The sequence below is a fragment of the Schistocerca nitens genome, chromosome 8 (genome assembly GCF_023898315.1).
Source record: "Schistocerca nitens isolate TAMUIC-IGC-003100 chromosome 8, iqSchNite1.1, whole genome shotgun sequence".
Lineage (NCBI taxonomy): Eukaryota > Metazoa > Arthropoda > Insecta > Orthoptera > Acrididae > Schistocerca > Schistocerca nitens.
This window is the reverse complement of record NC_064621.1, coordinates 63,090,359-63,096,150: the sequence shown is the minus strand read 5'-3', so window position 1 is coordinate 63,096,150 and position 5,792 is coordinate 63,090,359. Positions and strand designations below refer to the sequence as shown.

Sequence of the window (5,792 nt, the reverse complement as noted above, 5' to 3'; positions counted from 1 at the left end):
CAAAACACCAGCATTACAACACTATCATTAAACCTGACAGCGTTTATTCTTCGGAATTCCTTTCGTTAAATACAGCTAAATAACTAACTTCCTTTGATGGTTCGCTATAAGACCGACAACCAGCGGAACAGGGGCAAAAAAAAAAAAATGGAATGTGAATCTAAGAGGACGGAATGCAGTTCGCTTCTGCTCGTCTACCATTTACACGTGACAGAATTGTCATTTGTTGATACCCGTTCGCTTTTGTTCGCCGCGTAAATTAGGCTTTAGGTGAAACTTTCTGGCAGATTAAAACTGTGTGCCCGACCGAGACTCGAACTCGGGACCTTTGCCTTTCGAGGGCAAGTGCTCTACCAACTGAGCTACCGAAGCACGACTCACGGCCGGTACTCACAGCTTTACTTCTGCCAGTACCCCGTCTCCTACCTTCCAAACTTTACAGAAGCTCTCCTGCGAAGTTTGGAAGGTAGGAGACGGGGTACTGGCAGAAGTAAAGCTGTGAGTACCGGGCGTGAGTCGCGCTTCGGTAGCTCAGTTGGTAGAGCACTTGCCCGCTAAAGGCAAAGGTCCCGAGTTCGAGTCTCGGTCGGACACACAGTTTTAATCTGCCAGGAAGTTTCATATCAGCGCACACTCCGCTGCAGAGTGAAAATCTCATTCTGGAAACATCCCCCAGGCTGTGGCTAAGCCATGTCTCCGCAATATCCTTTCTTTCAGGAGTGCTAGTTCTGCGAGGTTCGCAGGAGAGCTTCTGTAAAGTTTGGAAGGTAGGAGACGAGGTACTGGCAGAAGTAAAGCTGTGAGTACCGCGCGTGAGTCGTGCTTCGGTAGCTCAGTTGGTAGAGCACTTGCCCGCGAAAGGCAAAGGTCCCGAGTTCGAGTCTCGGTCGGGCCCACAGTTTTAATCTGCCAGGAAGTTTCATATCAGCGCACACCCCGCTGCAGAGTGAAAATCTCATTCTAGGCTTTAGGTGTTTCACCTCTCCCGTATATGTTACTACAATCTCACCTGGTCTCTTACGATTTTCCCTCGTCACATCGAGTGCTATAAGACATCCTTTAACCAATATTCAGGCTTATATTTGACTCTGATAACTGCTTTGATCGTTAACTACAGGTATCAATAATTGCTTTCCTTTCATCACTCAGATTTTTTTTTCTTTTCGTCGTGATGGTGTCATGGGAATACAGTTCATAAAAGGTTCCCTTTGGTAATGTTGTAACGCAACTAATGTAAAAATATTGATCATTAACTGTTAGAAGACAGATTGTCTTAAACTCAGTGGCGGCTCGCGAGTATAGATTCTGGTTGTTCACAAATTTTCAGATTCAGGTAAGTATGAGTGTGTGAAATTAACAGCATCTGCTGTATAACAGTTGTGCTTATCAACATATAAACTACAGCCGCTGTCAATAATAACAATAATAATAATAATAATAATAACAGTAATAATAATGTGCAGAGCCTCACTGGAAACAGAAAGAATTGTTTTTGTGGGATTTTGTTGTTTTGTACATAACTAATGACAGATTAGGTCTTGAACGAAATAATGTTTAAGCTACTCTGCGTTTCGTATCTTTGTGGGAGTTTTCGTGCTTTTTTATTTTTTGGGACAAGTGTACAAGATTCCTATAATATGTTTTAGTTTTCAAATTAACTTTCAGGCTGAAAAGCAGACATTCTTACGTTGTGTCCAACAACTTACGCTTTTTACACACTTCTTTGTTAAATGTTCGCTTGTAATCACGCTTATTTGACGTCATTTTCTTAGTCAACTGTTCTAGTCTGGGAAGCCCTAGTTCCTTTGCGGCAAACTTTTCCTGAAATTTCCTTTTCTGCTGAGAATTAAAACAGATCCAACAGACTTCATGTTGGCACTTCACACAAACCCGGTTATTGCACGGTAAACAAGTAAGTCCAAACACAAACTGATGTTTGTGGAAGTGATTAATTACAAGTAGTACTGTCTCCCAACATGGTCACTTGACTGCAATACAAATGAAGCGCTGAGAACCATAAAGGCCAAAAGCATACAATTTTTGAACCCACATTTAAATGAATATAAGAGAAACCAGTCAGGTAGGTTTTTCGTGAATGTTCATATAGGCCTTTACCTGTAATGTAGACCTACAGTACAGATAAACCTGCCTCACCATAATATCAACAGACGTCGGAAGCATGCATAAATGCTACAGTCTCACAATCGACGATGATGTGCTTTATGGTTCTCATCGCCAGAAATGGATTACTGTACGGTAAAATTAAAAACTTAATGTGCTGTATCTCCATCAGAATATCACAAAATGGTTTTTTTATTAGTATAACTATAACATACGTTGATGTCCAATCTAATGTTACTGTATAGTGAGAGAATTGGCATATCTGAGGAGTGTGCTATAGTCTAGTGCGATTTACATCAAGCGAACGGGAATAAAATTTGCTGCAGAGCGCTACCAGCTGGTGGCTGTGACGTAAACGTGTAGTTGAATGTTAAGGGCAAGCTGTGCTCACCGTGGACTACAAACGTTGTGTACCAAATCCGTATGTATTTTCACCCGTAAAGCAAATATGTCACGCCAGTTGCCCAGGCGCAAAAGCTCCTTAAAACATGCACAATTATTGTAGGTGTGCTAGCGACCCTGCTGCCAAGTTTCACGGGCTCTGGAGAATTAGCAATATAGCCTAGCGCGGTAGATCCAGTCTCGTGTATTTCACATTAACGCAGCTACATTACATTTAACACCATTCAAAGAAAAATAAACTAGGGAATCGGAAAATTTTTAACTATCATTATCGACGAATCTTGTTGTGGTCTTCAGTCCTGAGACTGGTTTGATGCAGCTCTCCATGCTACCCTATCCTGTGCAAGCTTCTTCATCTCCCAGTACTTACTGCAAATTACATCCTTCTGAATCTGATTAGTGCATTCATTTCTTGGTCTCCCTCTACGATTTTTACCCTCCATGCTGCCCTCCAGTACTAAATTGGTGATCCCTTGATGCCTCACAACATGTCCTACTAACCGGTCCCTTCTTTTTGTCAAGTTGTGCCACAAACTCCTCTTCTCCCCAAATCTATTCAATACCTCCTCATTAGTTATGTGATCTACCCATCTAATCTTCAGCGTTCTTCTGTAGCACCACATTTCGAAAACTTCTATTCTCTTCTTGTCTAAACTACTTATTGACCATGTTTCATTTCCATACATGGCTACACTCCATACAAATACTTTCAGAAACGACTTCCTGACACTTAAATCTATACTCGATGTTAACAAATTTATCTTCTTCAGAAACGCTTTCCTTGCCATTGCCAGTCTACATTTTATATCCTCTCTACTTCGACCATCATCAGTTATTTTGCTCCCCAAAAAGCAAAACTCCTTTACTACTTCAAGTGTCTCATTTCCTAATCTAATTCCCTCAGCATCACCCGACTTAATTCGACTAAATTGCATTATCCTCGTTTTGCTTTTGTTGATGTTCATCTTATATCCTCCTTTCGAGACACTGTCCATTCCGTTCCACTGCTCTTCCAGGTCCTTTGCTGTCTCTGGTAGAATTACAATGTCATCAGCGAACCTCAAAGTTTTTATTTCCTCTCTATGGATTTTAATACCTACTCCGTATTTTTCTTTTGTTTCCCTTACTGCTTGCTCAATATACAGATTGAATAACATCGGGGAGAGGCTACACCCTGTCTCACTCAATTCCCAACCACTGCTTCCCTTTCATGCCCCTCGACTTTTATAACTGCCATCTGGTTTCTGTACAAATTGTAAATAGCCTTTAGCTCCCTGTATTTTACCCTTGCCACCTTTAGAATTTGAAATAGATTATTCCAGTCAACATTGTCAAAAGCTTTCTCTAAGTCTACAAATGCTAGAAACGTGCGTTTGCCTTTCCTTAATCTTTCACAGAGAATAAAATTGCTTGCAGTTTAAACGCTGCAACAACATGGCTGTAATCCTACTCCAAGGAGCTTCTCCCACTCGTTTGGAGATTGCCATCGCCTAGCTGTGGTGTGAAAGAATGAGTAAAATAAAAGTAAAGTAAAAGTATCAAGGACTTCGAAGAGAAAAAAACTGATTTATAACGAGGGCGTGCTGAAAATTGACGCCTGCGAATTTTTTATTCAATATCGTTTGAGGTATTACATGCCATGGATATTACTCGGTCGACTTCCTCGCTCCGCTGACGCAAGTTGTAAACCATTGCCGCAAGAGAGCTCCGAACTGTAGCGTGTAGCGCGGCGGTGTGTAACATAACTACGTCGGTGCGTTGAGAGGCCTCAGAAAACTGAAAGCACGAGTGCGAAGAGTTCATTCACACGTGGAGCAGTCTTTCCTGTAGCATGGAAGGGCCAGACTACACATGAGCGCTGGAACATCTGCAACAACCCGACGCCTTGGGTTCACTATCATCGGTCGTCCTCCATAAGTTCCTACTTGCCCCATCCGATTTCGCCTTTTTCCAAAATATAAAGTACACCCTCGAGGACTTCACTTTCACTGTGATGAGGCAGAAGTGAGCTTGCGGCTCCGACAGCAGAGTGAAATATTCTGCAGTGACGGTATCAATAAACTGCCCTCTCGTTTGGAAAAATTGGTTCGCCACCAGGGTGACAACTGAGGAGTAAATATGTAGACTTGTAGAATAAAGATGTAGAATGCAAGTAAATTTGTTTTATTTGAAAAGCTTTAAGAGTTTGAGAGCCCCTGCTATCCCCGCAGGACAGGACACACAGTTTAATTTGTGGAAAGGGGCAAAAATGACTGTCAGTTGTAGTCGGACATACTACTTTATTCATTTGACAAATATTACAAGAGTAAAGAAAACATTAAAAACAGAGCAAGCCAGACATTAATTTTAGAACTTAATTACCGGCTAAATGCGCCATTCAATCTCACGCCTTAAGGAGAAAACTAATTTAAAACCAGCAGAAGGCCCACTTAAGACCCCAAAACAACAATTTGAATTTTAAAAGGCAGAAGGCCTTATCTTAAAACATTTCTCTAAATTAGGCTGAAGGCCGAAACAATCTCACGCCTTAAGGGTAAAACAACTTTAATTTAAAATCGGCTGAAGGCCAATAACTTAAGACTCATAAACAGGAATTTAAATTTCAAAAGCAGAAGGCCTTATCCTAAAAATTTCTTTAAATCATTCTGAAGGCCCAAACAATCTCACACCTTAAGGGCAAAACAACTTTAATTTAAAATCGGCTAGAAGCCATACATAAACAAACAACAAGGACAAATAAGAAAAGATAGTACATCAAACGGCGCTCAGAAGTTTCCAAGGGTCGGCCTGGAATTCAAACACTAACGCTCGCTCAGGCGAGACAAGCAGTCAGTCCAACAATTCTCAATCCGGCGGCAACCCAATCGACAGACAGTCAACGGACCAAGCGACAGGATACCTTCCGCTCCACCCAACCAGCCCACAACAGGGAGTTCAATGGAACAACGCAGAAGGTACCGACGCCCACAACGAATTACACATTCAGCTGTCAAACTACACGCCATGCTGGACAGCCACAACACAACGAGGAACATACACTGCCTGAATTCACATCAACGGCCAGGGCAGGTAACCGGAACGTTAACGGCCACAAGGCAGAAGATTCCTCTGGTGCAATTCAGTTCAAAGCCGGCCGAAGTGGCCGAGCGGTTCTAGGCACTACAGTCGAATCCTGCCTCGGGCATGGATGTGTGTGATGTCCTTAGGTTAGTTAGGTTTAAGTAGTTCAAAGTTCTAGGGGACTGATGACCTCAGCAGTTAAGTCCCAT

The 5,792-nt window shown here is 42.1% G+C and overlaps 1 non-coding gene across 1 annotated transcript; it reads right to left on the bottom strand.

Moving 5' to 3' along the window:
• Positions 1 to 298: 298 nt before the first annotated feature.
• On the bottom strand, positions 299 to 373 carry Trnas-cga (transfer RNA serine (anticodon CGA)). The gene has a single exon. It is a non-coding gene; the product is annotated as a tRNA-Ser (tRNA).
• Positions 374 to 5,792: the final 5,419 nt, after the last annotated feature.